We start from the raw sequence: 25665 nt of genomic DNA, 5'->3' as shown, positions 1-25665 counted from the left end.
ATGCGGAGCTAATTTTAGGGGCAGCAAACAGGAGAATGCTAGTTTCTGGCCAAGAAAAGGGCCTCCTGGGTAAATTAGAGAACAATGAAAATGAGAAGTAAAAGTGGCCCATGTTGGGCTCCACTTACAGGCCCTATGAGTCAATAGTTGTGCCTGCTACTTGAAAGAAACAACCTGGTGTTAGAATATACAAGAAACCCATCACTTTGCAACCTTGTATTTGAATGTCATTACATCCCAATGATATCTTAAAGATATTAAAGCAACATTTGAACATTCAACCAGTAAGTAACATTTAGGGAAATTTGTTTTCTACCAAAGCAGTGGTACACTCAAATTAATATAATATATAATGTATTTTTTTTTCTTCCTTTTAATTTGAACCAAAGACACATTTCTCACTGATGTGCTTTTGGGACTTTTCAAGAGAAAATTTCATTTGAACAGCTTTGCTTTATCAAGTTATAATGTCTTAGGAAAGAACCCCAAATATTTTAGTAGGGAAAAACTAGAAAGAGCCACTGAAGAAGTCACCACTGAGATTTGTATTAGAACTACTCTCTGCTGCAGCACTTTGGGCCAAACTCTGGCAAAGGAAATAGCAGCTAATTCTGCAAATTCAGCTGTCAGAGGGTTTACTTCTGAAATTCAATTACAAACATCAGAACTGGCTCTTTAGTGTTTTCATACTTAAAGGGTAATGGTTTAAACATTAAATATCTTCAGTAAACACTCTTATTCAGTAAACTCTTTGCTCTATACTTTAGTATTTAGACATAAGGCCAAATTATTCTCCAAATGGCAGAAGTTGATGGTATTACAGAATGTAGGTCAAAGCTAATTCATTAAAGATTACACATTTTGGGGAGGAGACAGAATATGTTATCAGCTACTTTACATTCTTTATATGACTGTACTAGGTCTGTGTACTAAATGCTTCAAAATTTATTGAACAAAAGACACTTTTATGGTTTAATCTATCCCAGTTGTTCAATCTTCATTCCACTGTTCTCCTTTGTCATCATGCCTTTCATTTTTTTCCTATCTAACAGCAAGTTCCCTTAGTCTCATTTAAGTTCATGAGATATTCAGTAAGTAGAAATATTTGGGTTTGGATGCCCAAATACTCATGAATAGTGACTAGTTTAATAAGAAGAAAAAGGAGTTCAATTAATCTATCTGTGCATGTGTGTTTAAATTTTACTTTGTTTTCCATTACACACATTTTTTATTGTCCCTAATAGGAAGGGATCACTTGAAAGATGTTTCAAAACAACAGCATTTGATTCAACTTATTTTTTAAAGTAGAAGTGTCTTTCTACAAAAAGTAGAAGCCAGAAACAACAAATAAACAATGAAATAAAATAACTAAGGTCACTTATCAACAGTCACTCCATGACATGCAATGAAATCCTATTCTCTTTGCCCATTTAGAATGTAAAAATGATTCTACACTGAAATTACAAAGTGTTTTTATAAGTCAAAATGAAAGCCTAGGAAAATATCTGCAGTAGCTCTGCAAAGCTTCATAGGTTTCACTGTAGGCAAAAAAAAGCAGAGTTAAAGTCATTTAAGAATGCAAGTGGTGTAATCAGGCAATGAGATCAAACTGAAGCCAGTGCTGCTCCTTCCTCACTGGTGCTGCCACCAGAATTCATATCTCATATTTGTATTTCATATTACATTTTCTTTTCCTCCACAGACAGATTATCGAACTATCTAATCTATCTAATCTATCTATTATTCTATCATTCTATCTATATCTATGTATCTTTTTTCTAAATACGCACACATGTATACACATACCATATTTTTTAGATCTTGTAGAACTGATACATTTGTAAAGGTAAACCCCCCCAAATTAGTAGGAGTTAAGAAAACCGAAAAAGTCTTTAAGAATCCTACTCTTTTCTGTAAGAATGAAATTAAACTATAACAGCTGAAACACATAATAGATTTATATATATGAATAGATACCTATATAGATATATTTAAGTTGCCAAAAAAAAAAAAAAAAAAAGTCACTATCTTACATTTCTTTCTTACTTTCAGGATAATGCTAAGACAGAGACAGATCCACACTGTGGACAGCAAATCTTTCTTAACCTACAATATAACAACATTGCAGAAAGCAATGTCTGTAAAAGCTTATTTAAAATTCCAGCAAGGCTGATACCCAATTAACAGCAAAACCTGCATGAACTATGGCAATAAGGAGATTCAATTTTGTGAACAAGAAGCAATTATTAAAAGAGAAATCTATATAAGAAGTATCATAAAAAGTTCTCCTTGTACTCTTTTCATCAGACTTCAAAGGGACTTTTCTCAAACGCATTAAGAATATACTATAATTCAAAGGTTGCATTTATGTTGTGATATTAGGTGCAAGAAGCAAGAGAACTGAAATATGCACACTATCAAAAGAGTAGCTTTTGTTTCTTCTGAAGAGAAGTGGTAATTTCACCAACACAAGTTTTCCATGGGCTTTTAAATTTCACAAGGAAAAGCAGCATATCCTATATTTTCTGGAACTGTCTGAAATAAGACAAAGAAATCAATGTAATCTGAATCAAATTAAAGTGACTAAGCCAGTATGATTTTGGTAAAGGTTAAAGACTGGATAAAAAGAATAGTACTGAGCAATGAGAAGGACATTCCTGCACTATGAATGGGTAGAACTAATAATGGAATGTCATGGCCAGTTCTAGTATCTGCAGTCCAAGAAGCAAGTGTTAGCTGCAGAAGACTCAAAGACCACCACAGAAACTACTCTTAAGTTTGAAAGCATTCTGAATAGTTTGAATGAATATTCAATTATTCTAGTTTAACAACAGAAATTAAGGTATAACGTGATAAGCGTATTCAGAGAATGAACAAGTGATAACAGAAAACAGTTTAAAGTAGAAGAAAAGAGCAAAATTAGATCTACTGAGATGATCAATCAATCAATAGCAGAAATAATCAGGATTACAGTGGACTTTCTATTACTGACGTACTTGGGACAGGCTTGGATATTTTATAAAAATATGTTTTAGTTGAATTACAAATAAGCAAAGAGAACCCTTATATTTTTTATTGTATTGAAATATTTCTTTTGTTGTTTTTCGTATAAGACTATACTATGCTGACAGTTCTTAACAAACCAGTAGTCATCAGAAAATTAAAATATCTTTACAAAACTCTCATTCTATTTTTCCTTTTCTTTTTCCCTCTGAAGGACGTATGTGAAAGGTAAGTGACCTATAAAATGTCATTTATTTGTCTTTAAAACCACTGAGGTGAGGTAGTACAATAAATACTAGTAGTACAGTCTTTCTTAGGAATCTGGTCCTGTCATATGATCTTACACAGATTCTAGAGATTTCTTTTACACATATGAATATCCCATACCAGACAAAGTTGATAGTGAATTGGCAATATTTCTTTTGAAGTCTCTCTGAAGCAGCCTCACCCTGCAATGTAATAATAACAAAAGCCTGGGGTTTTTTTGTTTGGTTTGTTTTTTAAAAATAGAGGCAAGTCTAAACATTGGCTGATTTCTCACTCATGCCATACACATTCTCACTCTATACAGTTAAATAATTATCTATAATGCAGCATAATCTATAACATTTTCCAGCAACTGCAATGTAGTTTAAACACTTATTTATTTGCCTAACAATTTGTTGATTGTCTATTTATGGATACATAAAGCAATTTCTGGAATTAGAGAAGGTGTTAAAGCACTGAGCTTGTTTATTTTATATGAGAAAATACCCTGGAGGCATAACTGTGAACAATGACCAACAAATGAAAGAAGGTTTAAAGTATGCATCACAAAGAAGATGAAAGAAAGAAAGAAAGAAAGAAAGAAAGAAAGAAAGAAAGAAAGAAAGAAAGAAAGAAAGAAAGAAAGAAAGAAAGAAAGAAAGAAAGAAAGAAAGAAAGAAAGAAAGAAAGAAAGAAAGAAAGAAAGAAAGAAAGAAAGAAAGAAAGAAAGAAAGAAAGAAAGAAAGAAAGAAAGAAAGAAAGAAAGAAAGAAAGAAAGAAAGAAAGAAAGAAAGAAAGAAAGAAAGAAAGAAAGAAAGAAAAGAAAAAGAAAGAAAGAGAAAGAAAGAAAGAAAGAAAGAAAAGAAAGAAAGAAAGAAAGAAAGAAAGAAAGAAAGAAAGAAAGAAAGAAAGAAAGAAAGAAAGAAAGAAAGAAAGAAAGAAAGAAAGAAAGAAAGAAAGAAAGAGAAAGAAAGAAAGAAAGAAAGAAAGAAAAGAAAGAAAGAAAGAAAGAAAGAAAGAAAGAAAGAAAGAAAGAAAGAAAGAAAGAAAGAAAGAAAGAAAAAAAAGAAAGAAAAAAAAGAAAGAAAGAAAGAAAGAAAGAAAGAAAGAGAAAGAAAGAAAGAAAGAAAGAAAGAAAGAAAGAAAGAAAGAAAGAAAGAAAGAAAGAAAGAAAGAAAGAAAGAAAGAAAGAAAGAAAGAAAGAAAGAAAGAAAGAAAGAAAGAAAGAAAGAAAGAAAGAAAGAAAGAAAGAAAGAAAAGAAAGAAAGAAAGAAAGAAAGAAAGGAAGGAAGGAAGGAAGGAAGGAAGGAAGGAAGGAAGGAAGAAAGAAAGAAAGAAAGAAAGAAAGAAAGAAAGAAAGAAAGAAAGAAAGAAAGAAAGAAAAAGAAAGAAAGAAAGAAAAGAAAAAGAAAGAAAGAAAAGAAAGAAAGAAAGGAAGGAAGGAAGGAAGGAAGGAAGAAAGAAAGAAAGAAAGAAAGAAAGAAAGAAAGAAAGAAAGAAAGAAAGAAAGAAAGAAAGAAAGAAAGAAAGAGAGAAAGAAGGAAAGAAAATTTAACAAGTTTTATAACTTTCAGTAAAGGTGGTATGATAATTTATTTCAAAGGAAGATTTAATAAAAAAGCTACTCAGACTTCAAACACAAGTTACTGGATTCTGTGCTGCACAGTAAAAAAAAAGGTCAGATTTGTGGGGAAAAAAAAGAAAAAAAACAAAGAGCAGATGTCAAGAAACATTTGATCGTGCAGAGACTCGTAAACATGTGGAACAGCCTTGAAGCATAACCATTGAGTCAAAAGCATTGGAGCTGTTGCAACAATTAGATGGCATCCTAGGAGACACGCAATGCTAAAAAGGACTTGGATGGGTTGAGTGATCTTTAGTCATTTCCCCAATATCTCTATCTTTTATGTTTTTTTTTTTTTTTCCTTTTCTGTGTAGGGCAATGCTTTTCTTTCCATCTGTTATAAATTTTTCAGGGTATTGTACAATAAATTAGGGATTTGCAAGTTCACCTAGAAAAGTTCATTACAGAGCTTTTTGCTTTTTGCTTTTTTTTTTTTAAGAACCCCCAGTTAACTAGAATTTCTTGAAGTTAATTTAAACAGAAAATTATAATTTGTATACTGTGAAAATACTATATTTGATTTTTCTCTGTAGGAAAATGAAATGAAGCAATTTGGAAAAGTAATGGCATTTCTATTCAATCCACCCATCACTACTAATCTGTATGTTGATATAGATTTATCTGTGAAAAAAGGAACACCTTAATTGTCTTACTTATTTATGCTAGTCCCAGAGAAGATAATGAGATGATTCATGTATTTAACATCAGTAGAGTTTGGCTTATGTGTTAGAAATATTAATGGTGTTTGGAATGCTTAATAAGTACTCAATTATAATGAATACCTCATAATCCTTACGACTCTGTTGATGTAAATCCTTAATGCTTTGCTAAAAATATTAACACCTTGTTCTCCTTTCATATAAAATTTTTAAGAAGTAAAAATTAAACTAATTTTAAGGAGATGTTACAGAAAGTTAAAAACCAAAAATGTATTTTATGAAAACATTTATTACTATAGATATAAAATAGCAGTATTTGTCATTTAAATTATGAAAATTTACAGAAATTTAATTCTGTTTCATTTTATATCATCTACTATATAATTTCTTATCCTGTTTTTTTGTTTTCAATTCTAAAGCTATAATTAATGAAGGAAGAGTCCCCTTTATAGTCAGTGAATGTTAACCATGTAACTGTTATTTCCTTCTGAGCTAGCCAGATAGAAGAATTTAAGCAAATTCTTAACAAATGCATAAACATTTGTTAGTTTGTTTTCAATTTTTTTAGTTAATAGTAAATTCCTTTCATTTCTTACTCATACACATACTTCCAGTATTTACTCCTAATGACTTAAACCATTTTTGCTGCTCTCTTTGTGTTGACATCCATATCCCTGCAACAGGTTACTTTCTCTTAAGCTGTAGTACAGTACTGTATTTTTGGAGGTTAAGTTTTAGATTAAAAAGGAAATCAATGAACTGCAGCTGGGATGTAAGTCAAGTCATTTATCTTTTTCACAGTTACTTTCTATTCTTAAAATTCAGGGGACAAGCAATATGCAGAGTAATTTTCATTTTTCTGGGCAACTCAACCAACTCCTTGGTTTTTTTCAAAGAAACCCTTGAAAAATTTGGCCTGGTGAAAAAAAAGTGTTTCAAAATCCTTTTTACAGTGCTACATCTCTCCTTAATCAACATAACCCATCTGGGAAGGAAAACAAAAAAAATTTAAAAAAAAGAAGCAAACAAAAGCTACTGTATAGAATCAAAACTGTCAATGTTCCTTTGGAAGCTAAGTAAAACACCTGAAGCAGCTGGGCCTAAGGTACGGAGTGGATGCGAATTAAGATGGTTTAGAAACAGATTTGTCAGGCATGAGGGAGGACTAGAAAAAGGGACTGCACTGACAGTAGAGGAGTAATGAAGAAAGAGGCTTTGAGGAGAACAGGACTGCTTCTTTTGGTGACACTAAACCATTTGGTGGTCTTGGTGGCACCATCAAACTATACTCTGAGGATCTGAGCAGATAAAAGAGCACCAGTGAATGAGGTCAGGCACTGGATGCAGATCTTCCATACTGCTTAATTGTTTCAGGACATTTCAGTTAAGTCTTTCCAAGGTAATGACTGGGCATAGCTTGGAGCATGGTTCTCTTCAGTTACAGCTCACAAAAGGCAACAGGGTGCCACTGCAACAGGACTGACCCTTTCATCTCTACACGGTCCTCTAACATTAATGCCAAAATGCTTTGCACTTTCATATACTCTCATATGCTCTGAAGTCATACTCTAAGACATGCAACATATACACACTTTTTTAGAAGCACCGCTCAATGCATACAACTGAATTCTAACATTTCAGACATGTTAGCCTGAAAAACTTTAAAAATGACAGTTATGAATGAGTACCTGTGGTCTTAACAGTAATGGATTTTGACGACATGTTATAAAACAAAGCTTTATTGAGGGAGTAAGAAAGTTGAGCAACAACATGCCCATGCAACAACTCACCCAATCACAGATAGCAAATACAGGATCATAAGTGATGCTGTGCCTCTGGCAGATTGCCAAGGGCACTTAGTATCCAGGTCATCTGACAGCAACAGCCAATGCACGCAAATGCCTTTTGAATGCAGGTAAGAGTTGCGCTGCTCCTTGACTCCACCAGTATGATTTGAGAGTATCACACCTTAAATCGATAATGTGGGCGGTAAAGGGTCAGGTAAAGCGGTAAAGGGTCAGGGTCAGGGTGTCAGGAGGCAGGGTGGTGGCAGTCTGTCTACGACAATCAAGTGGCAGGGTGTTAGGACGCATGGTGTAAGTACTGCACGAGTTCAGATGAAACTTGGACTAACATCAATATATTATAGATGCATCCAATCAGCTATAAAAGGGATGAGTACTACCTAGCCTTGACTTCAGTCTACCCATGCCACTGATGTCTGGAGCCAAGGACTAGTCCCTGCTTTTGTTTTATTTAGCAATATAAAATACAGGAATAGCATAGCATAGCCATAGCCTCAGGTTCAAACTTTGACTCAGTAATCAAAGTAGAAACTTTAACCTCAGTTCATGTAACTCAGGTATTGCCAAACTCATCAGGTTACAGCTATGGGCTACAGGCTACATCTATCTTAGTTTCTTCTTCTAGAGAATTTCTATTCTATATTAATGATTAAATACTAACTGCTTGTAAGAAAAAAATGCTTCATATTCCAAAAAAGAGAATTGTAACTGTCAAAGGTAGAATTCTGAATGATGACTCTTTTTTGTGGACATGACAACCATCTCTTGTTGTCTCCTTTCACAGGACTGTTTCATTTATGTAAGTGGGAATTAAACTTCTAAATCATATCGGTAGCTTATGAAAAAATGTAACATCAAACAAGCTGCCTGAGCCCAATACAATGATTAACTTTGTGGTAGCTACTTGTATACTTGAAAGTTATATTGAAAATAACATCAGAAAAAGAAATGACAAACAGCTCCATTACAAGCCAAAGAGAATGTTTTATTCTTATTTGAACATTGCTGACAGCTTGAGCTATAAAGAAAATAAGAACTGTGTTGTAGAAAGCATTTTTTATTATATTTCCATTTTTCATTGAATAGTTTAAAATAAGTTTCCGTCTCATGTAGTTTGACCAAAAAAATTAATCTGGATTTGAGAATCACTTCCTTGTTGTTAAGCTAACTAAGTTAAACCAGCTCTTCTGAAAATCCATTACAGTATATCAGTTATACCATCTGCACAAACATAGTTAGTCATTATCAAAATGCTTGTTTTACAGGAATAATGAAAGGCAGCTAAGAACAGTGATACTGAATAAATTCATTAAGAATTTGCAGAATGGGATAGAAGTCTGGATTGGGAAAAGTAGTACATAGTAGCACAGACCTAGCTATTGACAATTAAAGAAATAGCAGAAACCAGTCCAACTGCCTCTTATTAGCTCACCATGTATAATTAAGGTGCGGATCTCCTTCTCACAAGGCATTGCAGTTGTTAAAAATTTATGGGGAAAATAATTCCCTTGATGGCCATTAAAAAATAAAAATATGACTTCAGGCTTGGGAATTTGCAGATTGCTGGAGGCTGGCAGAACAGTCTGTGAAAATATCACTGTGTGTGGGTCCTATTTCTTTGCTGCTTCACAGTAATCCCCTTTTAGCTGCGGCTGAAGACAGAACACTGGAGTGATGGGCCTCTGGGCTGACATGCTGCATATCTTGGATATTTGTCTGTTCCTTTGCAACTGCCACTTTTTTTTCAACAGCTGAGCTGTCTGTAAAAACAAGAAGTATTGTGACAATGTATGCCTGTGGATTCTGAAGACATCAAGGCAGACTAAAGTTACACTCTGTTTTCAATTACAGGATAATAGTTCCTTCCTCTTGAAGATTTTTCAAGTTGTCAGCCTAGCCTTCTTCTTGGAAAACCTCTTGTAAGTTACATTAATTACCTATATTAGCTTAGGAAGTTTTAGTTAGTTTTAATCTCAGAAAGGCAGATATATTGTTGCTGAAATCAGTGACACCATTCTATGTTCAACAGCAGCAGTGTGTGTCTGTGATGACAGGCTGAGCATCGCCTTTGTTTTCGATAAGAAGCTATCAACAATTGAGTGTATCAACTGCTGGTGTAAATGTTTCTCCCTGAGTTCATTAAAAGAGTGTGAGTGTCCCCCTAAGTTAGCCAGACCAACATGCGGGAAGTGTATATACATGGCTCAGCCCAATATAGAGTCTAAAAACTACACAACTAGCAAAAGAATTTTGATGAGAGCTACAGCGTTGATCTGGCTTCAACCCATGTATTCCTTCACAGCGACTGGAGATGCCTAGCATTGTGACAGTGAGCATATCATAGAGACCCATAACAGGGATCCCATTGATATTGTGATTGAACTGTGTATTGCAATTTCTGTATTTTGCTAAGTGTAACATACATTTAGTTGTGTTATGCAGTATATTTTGTATCACTCTGTTAAATCAGAAATCACGTGTAACATCAACTATATTTAAAATAAATAAATTTGATATTAAGCAGTACACCCTCCATGTGAAGTGTCTAAAAGAACCCAGTCAAAGAGTATTAGACTCTGACATTGATGCTATTATTTTTTGCAATGGACAACAGTCCTAGAAAATTACTTTTCTAGGGCATGATAACCAGTAATAAAAAAAAAAGAAAAAGCCCATGTGTATATCTATGTATATATAAACACATATGTATGCATATACAAATGTATATGTACATAAATTTGGGTGCAATATGTAGTGTAGAGAGGAAGAACTAATTCAGACAGCTCTGTAAGAAGACTCCGGGTTTCTGACTTCCTCGGAGTCTCTGGGCAAAAAAATCAATATCTATACCTGGTGTCTTGTTTACTGTCATTTCTGTTCATAACACTTCTCTGTCTAATCATGGTGTGGTAAAGAAAAGCTGATGAGTGATTATGAGATAATGAGATACTGCAAGAGCATCATACAAGTAATAGCATTAATATTAACTTTTAATTTGGCATATTGACATTAAGAGACTAAGTCTACTTTGAAAAAATGGCTAAAATCAGCATTCCCTTGTTAATAAAAAATGTTTATTGGAAACACAGTATATTTCCAAGACTTTGTCACTTGCAGAATGTTTGTTTGGGTTTGGTTTTTCTTTTCAGAATAACAGCATAAAGCCTTTTTCAGATCACTATGTTCAATGACTTTCATTTAATAAAAATTGCCCCAAAAATTACAGAAATCAGTCATAGTGTATATTCCTTGTTTTGCTAGCATATGACAAAGACTTTTAAACTCAGTTTTACCTCTTGTTTTCAACTAATAAATTTGTTTATAAATCACAATTTTTGTGAATCATTACAACTCACATATTTTATAGCTGATTGTTTTATTTGTTGGAATAAAATAGTCATCTGGGTTAATAAACCTGGTTGAATGAAAACCTCAGAACTGTAGTTTTACCTATACTTTATCATCCTTTTAAAGATACCTTATGCAAGGCTTTAGATTTGGTAAATTCATGGTGTAGCTGATGGAAAGAGGCAAGTACCTCTCAGCATTTCCAGACAGACACTCGCCAATATTTAGATCAAAATCTAGCAAATTAGACATTCTTCACTGATTGAGACTTTATTTACCCAGTGATTCACTGAAAACAGAATTTAGCCTCAGATTCAAAGATCTAACCTTAAGTGTCCACAAACTTTCTCTCCATATATAGGTGAAGTGCTAAGACTGGCGCTACTCACAGTTATAAAGTTCTGTATAGATTAACATTTTGTCAGGATATGCATTATGACAGGTTGTAGTGAGGTGGGGGTCAGTCTCTTCTCCCAAGTAAGAAGCGATAGGACAAGAGGAAATGGCGTCAAGTTGCGCCAGGGGAGGTTTAGGCTAGATATTAGGAAAAATTTCTTCACTGAAAGGGTAGTCAAGCACTCGAACAGGCTGCCCAGGGAAATCATAGAATCATGGAATAGGGAAGGGACCCACAAGGATCATCGAGTCCAACTCCTGTCCCTGTACAGGACAACACCAAAAATCATACCATACATCTGAGGGCATTGTCCAATTGCTTCTTGAATGTTGTCAGGTTTGGCGCCATGACTACCTCCCGGAGGAGCTTGTTCCAATGCTCCATACACTTTGGGTGAAGAACCTTTTCCTAATGTCCAACCTAAACCTCCCCTGCCATATCTTCCTGCCGTTCCCTCGGGTCCTATCATTGATCATCACAGAGAAGAGATCAGTACCTGCCCCTCCTCCTTCCCTTGTGAGGAAGCTGTAGACTGTGATGAGGTTTCCCCTCAGTCTCCTCTTCTCCAGGCTGAACAGACCAAGGGACTTCAGCCGATCCTCATACGGCTTCCCCTCTAAACCCTTCATCATCTTTGTGGCTCTCCTCTGGACACTCTAGTAGCTTCGTATCCTTTTTGTACTGTGGAGCCCAAAACTGCACACAGTACTCGAGGCCACACCAGTGCAGAGTAGAGCAGGACAATCACCTCCCTTGACCAGCTAGCAATGCAGTGCTTGATGCGCCCCAGGACATGGTTGGCCCTCCTGGCTGCCAGGGCACACTGTTGGCTCATATTCAACTTGCCGTCAAACAGAACCCCCAGATCCCTTTCCAGCCTCTCATTCCCCAGTCTGTATGTACATCCAGGGTTGCCATGTCCCAGGTGCAAAATCCGACACTTGCCCTTGTTAAACTTCATATGGTTGGTGACTGCCCAGCTCTCTAGTTTGTCCAGATCTCTCTGCAGGGCCTCTCTGTCCTCGAGAGTGTCAACGGCCCCTCCCAGTTTTGTGTCATCGGCAAACTTTGATAGCAAACCTTCAAGTCCTGCATCCAAGTCATTTATGAAGATATTGAAGAGCACTGGCCCCAAGATGGATCCCTGCAGAAGCCCGCTCGTGACTGGTCGCCAGCCCGATGTAACCCCATTTACTATAACCCTTTGAGCCCGACCCGTCAGCCAATTGCCCACCCATTGCATTATGTGTTTATCCAGCTGTATGCTGGACATTTTGTCCAGGAGGATACTGTGAGAGACAGTATCGAAGGCTTTACTGAAGTCCAAAAAGATTACATCGACTGGCTTCCCTTGGTCAACTAGGTGGGTCATCTTGCCATAGAAGGAAATTAAGTTAGTCAAGCAGGACTTTCCCCTCATGAATCTGTGCTGGCTGGGACCAATGACTGTGTTGCCTTTCCGGTGTTTTTCAATAACTCCCGGAATAATCTTCTCCATGATTTTGCCAGGCACAGAGGTGAGACTGACAGGCCTGTAGTTACCAGCGTCATCCCTGTTGCCCTTCTTGAAGATTGGGACAACGTTTGCCAGCTTCCAGTCCACTGGGATCTCCCCAGATTCCTAAGAGCATTGAAAAATCGTTGAGAGAGCTCTCGCTATGACATCAGCCAGCTCTTCCAGTACCCTGGGATGAATCCCATTGGGTCCCATTGACTTATAGGGATCCAGCTGGAGCAGCAAATCCCGCACAAGTTTGGGGTTGGTTGGGAGTTTGTCGTTCTCGCAGTCATGGTTCTCTAGCCCAGGGCTCTGGGGGTCCCAGAGCCCATCATCGGTGTTGAAGACTGAGGCGAAGAAAGCATTAAACGTCTCTGCTTTGTCTATATCCCTGTTTGTGAGGTGACATGCTCGTCAAGTAATGGGCCAATGTTATTTCTTGCTTGCCTTTTGCTATTTATATATTTAAAGAAAACCCTTTCTATTGTCCTTCACAGTGTTGGCCAGCTTCAGCTCTAGTTGAGCTTTGGCCACGCATATTTCCTCCTTGCAGTGGCAAACAGCATCCCTTTAGTCCTCCCATGTCACCTGACCTTGCTTCCACTGGCCATACACTTTCTTTTTTTGTCTTAGTTCTAGCACAAGATCCCTACTCAGCCAAGCCGGCCTTCTACCTCACCTGCTTGACTTCCGACATTTTGGAATTGCCTGCTCCTGTGCTCTTCAGAGGTGGTACTTCAGAAGTGACCAGCACTGATGGACCCCGGCACCTTCAAAAGCTTTTTCCCATGGGACCTTACGAAGCAGTTCCCTGAGCAGCCTGAAGTCAGCCGTCCTCATATCCAGAGCTGAGGTCCTGCTGGCAGTTTTCCTTCTGTTACCGTAGATTGTAAACTTGATTGCTTCATGGTCGCTGTGGCCAAGGCAGCCACCAATTGCCATGTCACCCACAAGACCCTCTCTGTTAGTAAGCAGCAAGTCAAGGAAGGCACCTTTCCTGGTTGGTTCTCTTAGTACTTGTGTCAAGAAGGTATCATGCAGATGCTTTAAGAGTCTTCTGGACCTGCTTGTACTAGCTGTGTGGTATTCCCAGTTGACATCTGGCAAGTTGAAGTCCCCCATAAGGACAAGGGCAGATGACTTGGAAGCATCCCTTAGTTCCTTAAAGAATAACTCATCCGTGTCGTCATCCTGGCTGGGAGGCCTTATAGTAGACTCCCACAACGACATCCGCTTTATTTGTCCGTGCCTTAATCCTTACCTGTGCCTCTCAACTGTGCCATCAACAGCTGCTACCTCCATGCATTCCAGCCCCTCCACTACATACAATGCCACCCCGCTGCCTCGCCTGCCCTGCCTATCCCTCCTGAAGAGCCTGTAACCATCCATCATGGCACACCAGTCACAGGACTCATCCCACCAGGCTTCACTTATGCCTATGACATCGTATCTCTGGGACTGGGCCAAGGCATCTAGCTCCTCTTGCTTGTTCCTCAGGCTGCGTGCATTTGTGTAAAAACACTTCAAGTGCCGTTCATTGTGCCTGTTGCCTCGTGGAGCAGCCTGAGGAATCTCACTAGCACTCAGCTCCTCAAACTTTGGCGTGCCATCCCGTTGCTCATCGCTGACTAGCCAGGTATTGTCCCTTTCTCCCTTCCAATCTAGTTTAAAGCTCTATCAATCAGCCCTGCTAGCTCCTGGGCAAAAACCCTTTTCCCCTTCTGAGAGAGGTGCATCCCATCGGATGTCATTAGGCCTGGGGATGAATAGACCGTTGAATGATCGAAGAACCCAAAGTTCTGCTGATGACACCAGCCTCGTAGCCACGTGTTCATTATCTGGGTCTGCCTGTTCCATTCATTGTTCTTCCCTGCTACCAGAAAGATTGAAGAGAACACCACCTGAACACCTGATCCTTCAACGAACCCCCCCAAGGCTCTGAAATCCCTTTTGATTGCCTTAGGATTTTTCTTCGTTATCTCTTCGCTGCCGATATGGAGAAACAATAGCGGGTAGTAGTCTGAGGACCTTATCAGGCTGGCGAGTTTTCTAGTGATGTCTCTTATCCTTGCCCCGGGGAGGCAGCAGACTTCCCTGTGGGTTGGGTCCGGTCGGCCTATGGGACCCTCTGTTCCCCTCAGAAGGGAGTCACCTATGGCAACTACCCTTCTTTTTTTCTTGACAGGGGTGGTTGTGATGTGTGGGGGGGAGGCTGCCTAAACGATCCCTCCATCCCAGAAGGACCTGCGTCTGCATCATCGCTTGTCTGCCCATCCGAGCTCAGGGCCTCATACCTGTTGTGTACGGGCACCTGGGAAGGTGAGTCAGGCTGAGAGCAGATTCGCCTGCTGCCCCGAGCAGTAACCTGCTTCCATTCTTGCCCGTCACCTGGGTCTCCTCCTTCTGCTTGGTGGTGAGAGGGTAGGGAGTCCTTTGCCTCTTGTGCTGCAGCTGGCTGGTGCATCTGTCCCCATCCCTGGAGGTATTTAAAAGACAGGTAGATGTGGTGCTTAGAGACATGGTTTAGTGGTGGACTTGGCAGCGCTAGGTTAACAGTCGGACTCGATGATCTTAAAGGTCTTTTCCAACCTAAACAATTCTATGATTCTATGACACTATAAGCATAAGTTTTTACTGAAATAAGTGGTGGAGATAGGATGTAGTACTCTAAAACCACAAGAATGTACATGGAGAAAGTCTTATTCAGTCTATCAGTATAAACCTATCTGATACAGAGTCCCAATTCCTTCAGCAGGAAAAAAGAATTTTTGCAAGAACCACAGGTTGTAGGAAAGCATCTGAATGCACTTTCAAGTGTTTATTATTTAAGAATAAATAAACTAAACTTTAAACATTTGCTACTAAGTATTCATCTTTCAAATAATGCTTGTCTTTTTTTTTTTTTTTTATTTAAACTCTGCTCCCTCACTGCAAGGCATGAGACATAAGATATTCTACCAGAGAATTATCCTTATAGGTTCCAATAAAGTGAAAATCAGTGCATAATAATGCACAACTCTTCCTAAACACAGGTTCTGTAATTTTTTATTAAAACATATGAATGTAGATTTTGTCTCTCTACATCAGTATTCTGCCTTCTGTAGGAATCTGTTAAGAGGTGAATGGAAAGGATGAAATACATAATATTGCAGAGGATGTTTTGAATGATGAAAATTCTTGAATACTCCTGCAATTCCCTTTTACTCATACAGGTATTAAATCTTTTAGTCTACTCTCCCAATGCATGGAAAGAGTCAAGATGATGTTCTTCATCTCTGAACTGAATATGCTGTTTCTTTTCTATATGCACAATACTCAAGTTGTAATGACAATGGAAATACTCTAGGGAATAAGACCTTTCTTTTCTGAAAGACTGTTTATGAGTTATGCTTATTCAGTTCTATATTTAAAAACAATTTAACAATTTTCTGAATGGAGAAAAGTGTGATTATTCACAGAATGAATTGAGAGATAGATTCAATATTTCTACAGTGATAGAGATTGTCTACAAATAAGCTAGGTAAAACCAATTTTTAACCAGTTTTGCAAATCACCTTCTGCATTAAATTCAGAGTTCCTTTTACCCATTAACATCTTGATTGCTTTAGCTGATTGAAAATAAACAAATGGAATAATATATAAATATTTGTTTATTAGTTTCATTCTCTTGCTGTTCTTTGTTTGGTATACTCATGGTTTATATGTAAAAAGTGCCTCTGCATTTTTATTCCCTTAATTTCTCATATCTAATTTTTCTGTTTGCATGCATTTTTTTACTCTATTTCCAACATACAAGAACAACTTTATGATAAGTATTTAAATAATTCTGAGATACACTTCTGTGTAGACTACAGATGTTTTTAAAGTGAATATGATTATGCTGGAGATGTGACTATAATCTTCAAATCTACCTCTGTCTCCTTGGGAAGTAAAAACTGCAAAACAGAATTCTGTTTTTATATTATGCAGGAAAGACATGGATTCTTCGTCACTAAGGTCCTGTCACTAAAACATCTTAAAAGGGTTTTTTTTGTTGAGTATCCTGTCTAAATCAGCTTTCCCATCAATTTTGCAGCCATTTGTAGTCTAAAGTAATGAGTGTCTCAGCTCATAGGTTTCAAAGTAATATATTAGAAAATCAAAGTAAGAGTGCACTGAATGGAAACTGCATTGAACTTCAGAAAGCAATATTGATACTTTTTTCCCTGCTGAGGCAATTATGGTGAACAGCAAAAACTGGTTTTGATGCTATTAGCTGTTGACAATTTAATTATTCTAAGGATTTTCTTAAGAAGTTCCTTCAAAGTATTAAGGTGTTACACAACACAAAGTTGAGTTACTTTTTTTAACAAGGAGTTATAAATTGCTACTAGATTGCATTTAAAATGTAATATGTATGAAAACTTTAAAACTAGAAATATGGGTTTTTTTCTGAAAGGAACTGAATTATTAACACCAATGCAGTAGGTCCAATTTTTTAGTATGTACATATTATATTCAGAAAATAAAGAAAGATTCTACCTACTTTCGTATCTATTTCACCTGCTTTTAAGAAGTCAGTATAGGTAAGAGCAACATTTTATTTCTTCAGTACAAGATGCAAGCAATGGACCTTTTAAAATCCTAATTCAAGTTGTATTCACCATGAGAAAGAAAGGAGTGAGAAATTCAAATATACAAGGAGGAAATCAGAAAACAGAAAAAAAAAAGTTGGTAAAGAGGACATAAGAAATATTTCATCCCTGAAAATGGTGGAAAGATGGACCCAGAAGGGTTAAGGTGATGCAGAGAAATTACAAGAAGCAACTAACTTGTCATTGCAAACTATTTGGACTCTATTTTGGAAACATGTTACTTCTCCTCAGAACAGTTGGTGTGCTTGATCTAGTTCATTGGTAACAGCAAGAGGAGCAGCAGAAACAATGTTTTTTCAACTTTATGTTGGAAAAATAAACTCAGAATGTAATCTTTCTCATTTCCCATTTCCCCAGTGATTGGGAAAAGCATTTTTTCCAATATCTGCTAGATAGTTTACCTAAATTACATTAAAAATTCCAAAAGAGTCTTATGCAAATTTCTTAATGGGGAAAAACACGTTTGAAAGAATTCTGTCCTACTTAACAAAGGTCTCCATTGTAGTTTCCACTTCCCAGTCAACGTTTCTTTAGATCCCTCACAGGCAGAATTTAATTCCATGTTGATTACATATTCCTACTATGACCTTCCTGTAAAAGTGTCTCCAGCACACATAACAAAAATAGGTGATAAAGCAGTTTATCCTCTCTTGTTGACCATGAAACTTAGGATGATTCTCTAAAGAGTCTGCCCTGTGTACTAAAGAAGGATGCTACAAGAGAGGACTTGTGTAGCACCAATTATAATCTACTTTGTAGGAAAAGAACACAGGGAGCAATTACATAATGGGATTATTTTCTTATACTCTGCCAGTTGAGGAATAGAAGACTGGATTAGTTGAAAACTGGAAGAATTGCTGAGGTGTTGTTTCAGAACAGATCTTCATCCATTGGTGAGAGAATGTTCACCTCATATTGTTATGTCTATGTATTGCCCCATATGAAGGCCACCTTAAAAAAATACAGAACAGGGAAGAGACCAGATAGCGTGCAATTTAGCTGTTCTTTCTATATCTGACGTTTCATCTAGGTAGGCAGGGAATAACTGGCAAGAGCTTTTGGTCTTTGGATGTATAATTTGTCAAACAACAGCCAAAGATCCTTTTGTGGCTGACAATTTAAGCCAGTTACGTAAAAAAAAAAAATTGTTTGTTTGTTTGTTTTCTTTTTCACTGCCATAAGCTAACTAGAAACAATGTAAATATTCTTCTCATGAGATGGCTTGAGTAAGTATTGAATATCGGCACATGGTAGAAAGGCATGAGTGCCACCCTTGTTAGAGCTGTCAGAAAATCTTAAATGTCATTTTGGGGTAAGATGTGGAAGATTCCCTAAAAGGTCTGTCAAAAAGGACCTGCATTTAAATAAATTAAAAAAAATAAAAATACTGACCTGACGATACAACAATGATTATTTTCTGTTGTGTTTTGGTTTTCATCTTCTAGTTGTTTCACATTTTAATTTCACCTACAGCTATCAGAAGCAGAAATACTGCATAAATCATTGCCTAGAAAATGAACCTGTACTTGCATAGAACTTCATCAATAAAATGAAACAAAAGGTACTGAAAACAGCCCAAGAAAGTTATATTATTTGAAATGTTCAGTCACTTCAGTTCTGAAATATGGAAAAGTTGGAAGAAACTCCAGGTAAGTATTTATTGATTTCATATACTTCTATGTTGGAGACCTTGCCAAAAAATTTCTCCTCAGAAGTCAGAATGTAATTATAGGAATGGTCTCAGAAGCTCACAAAATTATTTAGTGTCCTGTTCAACAGTGAAATACAATTACAGAATTATCCTTGGTGGATTCAGTTGTAAACTGGTAACCTCTACTAGTCATGCCACCCCAGAATCAAAATGGTATAAAAATGGTGTCTTACTGAATTGCATATCTCTTGTGATGCTTCCTCCTTGCTCTCAAGCCACACAAATTTGTACTGTATATTTTCAGAGCACCTGCTTTTTCATCTAAACCTACACCTTCATCCAGAAGAGTTTGCTGCCTGGCCTGCCCATTTGCTGTCAGGATTCCTGCTTTCCAGACATGCATGTCTTCAATGATAATCTAAGCAGATTAGCTAAACAAACTAGTAAGTAATGGAAGATCATGCTTCTCTCTGTAAAGGTATGATAGCCCAATTCTTTGTGAAATTAGTAGTGTCTTTTGTCATAGTAAATAGGACTTCAGTATTGCCAGTGTTAGGAAAACACACAAAAAAACTCTGTAACATTACTGGAAAACAGAAATCTGTGTTCCAGGCTTGACATGGTGAAAGAGTTTTATGAAACATACAAATGAAGTAATGGAACATAAATACTGCAGTGATAAAAGGTATTCTGCTAGGGGCTCTCCTAATATAAAATCTGTTGCTCCTGTGTACCAGTTATTGTAAAAAAAAGAGATCTGAGACCTTGAGTCAGCTGTTGTCTAGGTAAAGAAAGGCACAAATTCAAAGACGCTTTCTCTATATATGCAGTTTGTCCCTGGATGACAAGCCTTAGAAAAGACATTTCCTCTTTTCCCAGAGCACTGGAGAAAGCCTCATAGGTTCCCAGGAGCTAAAGATAATACTACTTTAGTCACTAACGGAAAAAAACACCTAAAAATCTAATTTCTTCTCTGCTAATTTTTTCTTTTATTTATTCAGTACTTATTTAAGGAAAGAGAATAATTTGCTTTGATAATAATTGTTTTCAGAATGACTGTTTAATTTACCAAATTGTTTCAGTAAATATAACTATTAATTTATTTGTACCTGTTAAGCTGCAAGTTATAGTAAGTTTTAAATCTAAGTTCTTTTAGCAAGGGAGGTTCATAGTAGCTGAATTTTAACTTAAAAACGTCACTGCCATAAATATAGGCTTTTTGCTGGAGGTGAAGAAAATATGCTAATTAACCTTTCCTTAAAATAAAATCCAGATTTATGAAGGCATTAGTCTTGTTATGTTATGCAGATCCACCAGGGAGAGCAAGAGCTAAAAAAATTAAAAACTGCAGTGGAACTCTTAGCGTTAATTTCAGACCATACCTGTAGCTGTGTGAATAGTGGTAAAGAAACTTTAAAGTACATTGGTCATCTGCTTTAACATTCAGGATTGTTTGTGCATTAAGTTTTTTAAAAATTCAGCTAAATGAATATTCTCTAGACTGAACAGTCCCAGCTTTTCCTCATAGGGGACATGCTCTAGTCCCTTCATCATCTTCATGGCCCTTTGCTGGACTCTCTCTGGTTTGGCCATGTCTCTCTTGTACTGGGGAGCCCAGAACTGGACACAGCACTCCAGGTGTGGCTTCACTAGTGTTGATTAGAGGGGAAGGATCATCTCCCACAACCTCCTTTGTCTAATGCAGCCCAGGATGCCATTAGCCTTCTTTGTGGCAAGGGCACACTGCCAGCTCATGTTCAACTTGGTGTCCACCAGGAGTGGCAGGGCCTTTTCTGTCAAGCAGCTTTCCAGCTGGGTGGCCCCCAGCATGTACCCCATGGTGCATGGGGTTGTTCCTCCCCAGCTGCAATTCCCCTTGTTGAACTTCATAAGGTTCCTGTCAGCCCATTTCTCAAGCCTGTTGAGGTCACTCTGGATGGCAGCACAACCCTCTGGCATATCAGGCACTCCTCCCAGTTTTGTGTCATCATCAACCTTGCTGAGGGTGCACTCTGCCCCATCATCCAAATTATTAACAAAGACGTTGAACAGGATTGGACCCAGTATTGACCCCTGGGGTACACCGCTAGTCACTGGCCTTCACCTAGACTTCGTGCCACTGATCACCACCCTCTGGGCCTGGCCATTCAGCCAGTTTTCAACCCACCTCACTGTCTGCTCATCCAGCTTGTACATCGACAGCTTGTCTATGAGAATCTTATAGGTGACAGTTTCAAAGGCCTTACTGAAGTCCAGATGGACAATATTCACGGCTCTCCCCTCATTTACCAAGACAGTCATTTTATAACAGAAGGTTATCAAGTTGGTCAAGCATGACTTCCTTTGGTGAATTCATGCTGGCTATTCCTGATGCCTGTCTTTTCCTTCTTGTGCACAGAAATGTTTTCCAGGATTAGTTGTTCAATCATCTTCCTGGGGATCAAGGTGAGGCTGATGAACCTGTAGTTCCTTGGGTCCTCATTCTTGCCCTTTTTGAGAATAGGAGTGACATTAGCTTTCCTTCAGTCTTTGGGCTCTTTTCCTAATTACCATAATCATTCAAAGATTATCAATAGTGGCCTTGCAATGACATCAGCCAGCTCCATCAGTGCTCATGGGTGCAACCCATCAGGGACTATGGACTGCACATCCAGTTTGCCTAAATATTCTCTAACCTAATCCTTTTCCACCAAAGGTATATCTTCCAGCCTTTCCCCTTGGTGTCAGGCACCTGGGATTTCTGAAGACTGGTCTTGCTAGTAAAAACTGAGGCAAAGGCAGCATTCAGCACTTCAGCCTTTTTCATGTCCTGTGTCACCTTCCCCATTCAGCAGCAGGCCCACATTTCCCCTAGAATCTTCCTTGTGTCACCTATGTTACAGAAGCTCTTCTTGTTGCCTTTGACATCCTTGGCCAGATTCAATTCCAGGTGGGCTTTGGTTTTCTTAATGAGGTCTCTGGTTAAGAAAGCACACTCTGACAGTACCTCTGTATTCCTTCCAGTTTACTTGCTCCTGCTTCCACCTTCTGTATAATTCCTTTTTATGTCTGATTTTTTCCAGGATCTCCTTGTTCATCATGCAGGCCTCCTAGCTTTTTTGCCAGATTTCCTGCTCTTTGGGATGGACCACTCTTGAGTTTGGAGGAGGTGATCATTGAATATAAATGGACCTTCTCTCTGCCAGGGCCTTATCTCATAGGACTCTTTCAAGAAGATCCCTGAAGTGTGCTTTTCTGAAGTCCAGGGTTATGATCTTGCTGTTTTCCCTGCTTTGCGCTCACAAGATCCAGAACTCATGGTTGCTGAAGCCAAGGATGACTTTGACCTTCACAACACCAATGAGTCCTTGTTTGTAAGTTTGAGGTACAAAGGTTTGTAAGGATAAGGTTTTCAGTCATGTGTGTTCATCTACTGATTCTTTTAAAAATTTATTGTTATTGCCTTAAAGAAATGAAGAAAGTAGCATTGAAATATCTTGTCTACACACATTTTCTTAATTATCAATATAAATTGTAAAGTAAGTGTTAACTTTTCCTGTCTGGCACAAGTAAACCTGCAGTCTGCATCAGGTCAGGAAAAATTGTTAAATTATGCCTCGTATTTTAATCAAGAATATATCAAAATGCACTACTGCAGCTTTATTCATGGTTACTGTTTCAAGAACAGACTCCAAAAAGTATGTTATTCCAAGACATCTGTGACTACGCTAACTCTGTATCACGCTATTTCAGTACTGTTGAGGGTTAACGTGCAGTTTTTTTGGGGGAGAACATAATGACATAGCTGCATGTGGACTGGTAAAGTATAAGGGTGGAAACTTTGGCTATCATTTGAATATTTTTCATTGAAGAATATCACAGTGAGATGTAATATGCTGTTGAAAATGTAGATTAAAAATGTCTACATATTATCTCATATGAGACAGGTTGGATGTCTCATTGCCTTGTTCTCTGCTGATAGGATTAGTTGCCTAAAGTCTGTCCTTTGTAATGAACCACTAAAATTGCTTCTGTGGGTATCAAAGCACAAGAAAAAAAGGGAATTCTAAGAGCGGCAGGTTGTATTTGGAATGAAAACCATTTGATTTCATAGTGTTGTAAAGGAAAAATCAATTGCATCCCAAGCAGCTGTGTTCATTGACTTACCAGTTACACTAATCTTCTAAAAAGATTAGTATAACTAATGTTACAATATAACTGAGTACTTGAAAGCAGACTAGACTTAGACTAGCAGCACAGACTTAGATTCTTACATCCATAATTCTTACATTCAAAATATCTTTGAGGTCCATCATTTTCTGTAAATAGGAAAATCTTAAGTCATGGAAGAATAAAGATGAAGCTTCCAACCTTGATTTTTGGACTCTCAGTTGCAAACAATATATATTCAAAATGTGACTTTTTTTCTCCAACATATGATGAAAAAGAGGTGAAGTAGGAGTGTACAGTTTTACTTTGCCTTTTAGGGTCGTTTTTGTTTTTGTGTTCTTAATTGATAATTCGTAGTGGGTTTTTGTCTTCCAGTGTGTATTTCCTTGTTGTGATGTTCTTCAATCTTTAGTAAGATGGGCAGAATGTTCAAAACGGAAAACTCTTCTGCTCTTCAGCTGAAGAAAGTTTTTGAAATTGATACTGATTGGATATGCTGTGTAGTGGGCAAAATCTCTCACTCATTCAAAATCTCTGTGGACTTTTGTGGAGAGGCTAAACCAAGCCACAGCTTAGGCAAGGCTTCACCCTAATATTTGTTTAATGATACATAATATCTGTAGTTTAACAAGAGCCTTTATTTCATTTAAACAAGTAATTTGGACAAACCAATGTTTTGGTTCTATTCTCTGTGCTTTGTATCACGTCTCTAATTTGTGCAGCAAATAACTTAAACTCAGCTATCAAGAAGACACTATAGAAGCTGCTTGCCTCACACAGCAATTTTCTTTAAACTACTGCTACTTAAGTGAAGCCATGGTGAGTGTGCATTATTTATTTATTTATTTTTAAATCAGGGATTGTGGGCATGTACGTAAATCTGTTTATTTAAAACCTACTTGTCAAATGTCCCTCATCGTGAAGGATGTCCCTTATTTTAGACTCAAACCTGATGTGATGCTAAATTTATTCTTTTGAATTACTTATCTCAGAAATGCTGAATCAGTACATTGAAGCCATTCAAAATGTTACACTGAGTCTGCTTTCACATCAGGGACCGTGACGGTGGGCCTCGCTACTGGGATCTCATTCATTGCCAATACTCTTCCTTATTTAGCTGAAAACAGAGGAACTTTCCCACTGAAGACATGTGCAGGGAAAGAATGTTTTTTTCAGTGCCGAGTAAGAAGAAGAATAGGAAGTTAACACCACTGTCTTGAATATTGTGACTGATACTTGAATGGACATTGTGTTCCACTGTCCCTCCTCTCCTATTTGCCTATGGGAAAAAAACTGTATATGGGTTAATTTTGAAGAAATTCTAAATGCTCCTCTTACATAAACTTGCATATCATTGTATTATTGCTTTCTTCTTTGAGAAATGAATGCAAGGCTGACCAGATGATCATACCACCAACACAAGTATTCAGAAATCACGTGTTATATTTTTAATATCACAATTTTCCTTTAAAAATAATTTAAATAACAATAAGTTTAAAGATGCCAAATTCAGTTCTTTGCTATTGCATTTCTGTAAATAGCCTTGTTATACTGTAGATGACTTTGCACAAGGACTTTGTTCTTTTCCATGCCAATTTATCTATCATCTTTTCAATGCTCAGAAACCGAAAAGACAGTAGTAATGAAAATGCTTTGTATGAAACCCACAACATATCAAGCATAGTATTTTGAGGCTGAATTAAATACTTTATTGTGTTTTTTATTTTGTTTTGTTTAAGATGCAAGTGTAGTATCACTGCAGTATCTGATACCTGTAGCAGCTTGACCATTTTTTATAGCAGCAGTAAGATTAATGTGGTTGTTTAATAGCCTAATTAGGTATAAATTTGGTTTCTCAAGTGTCTGAAAAGTCCTTGAGGTTTCTGAAGAAGAAAGATGAGAGGATTATTCTTTCTGGAAAAGGAACTGGAAAATATTTTTTTTTTTTACTTTTAAGAATGAATAAAAAACACAAACAAAATGTCTTCAACAGAAAACAACTGTTTTGCATTTTTCTTTCTGCAGAGTATTTAAGATGTCACTATGATTCATAAAATATCCTTCTTTGGAAATTTTTCCACTCTACTTGTAGGGAGTCAACAATGGAATATATAAGGGTTAATATTTTTAATATGCAATAGTCATTAATATATGCTTCTAGTTCCTTTTCTGGCTAAGCAGTCATTCTCTGTGACAGACCATGATTTATTGCCCAGAAAACTCAAAGGCATCACTAAGTTTAGGCAAAACAAGTAACAAATCATGTACTGAAATGTAAGGATTGGTAAGTAAAGATTCTTTTCATTCCCCAGAGGAAGAGAAATTTGCTAATGCGAAATATAAGCTGCCCCATAGTAATGTATGCACAATTCTTTCAAAGCATGAGCTCTTCTTTCATGGAATTTGTTTACCAAAGAGGATCTTTAAATAATTAATTTTGGGGAATAGTGTGTTTTATGGTTTGGTTTTGTTTTGTTTTCCGTTGTTTGTTTTTTTTTTTTAAAGTCCAGGCTACATATGCCTTGCTTGAATTTTACCACATGATGGGTTTGAGTATTTTCAGCACTGAAGAAAATAAAAGAATTTTTTTCTCCCTTTCAGCTTCTTTCTAAGTGCACATCAGACAGTTCTTCACTTCTGTGTTCAGTCCT

This window comes from Nipponia nippon, unplaced genomic scaffold (genome assembly GCF_047370975.1).
Source record: "Nipponia nippon isolate SJK-2023a ecotype South Korea unplaced genomic scaffold, ASM4737097v1 scaffold_2, whole genome shotgun sequence".
Lineage (NCBI taxonomy): Eukaryota > Metazoa > Chordata > Aves > Pelecaniformes > Threskiornithidae > Nipponia > Nipponia nippon.
This window is presented reverse-complemented; position numbering follows the sequence as displayed.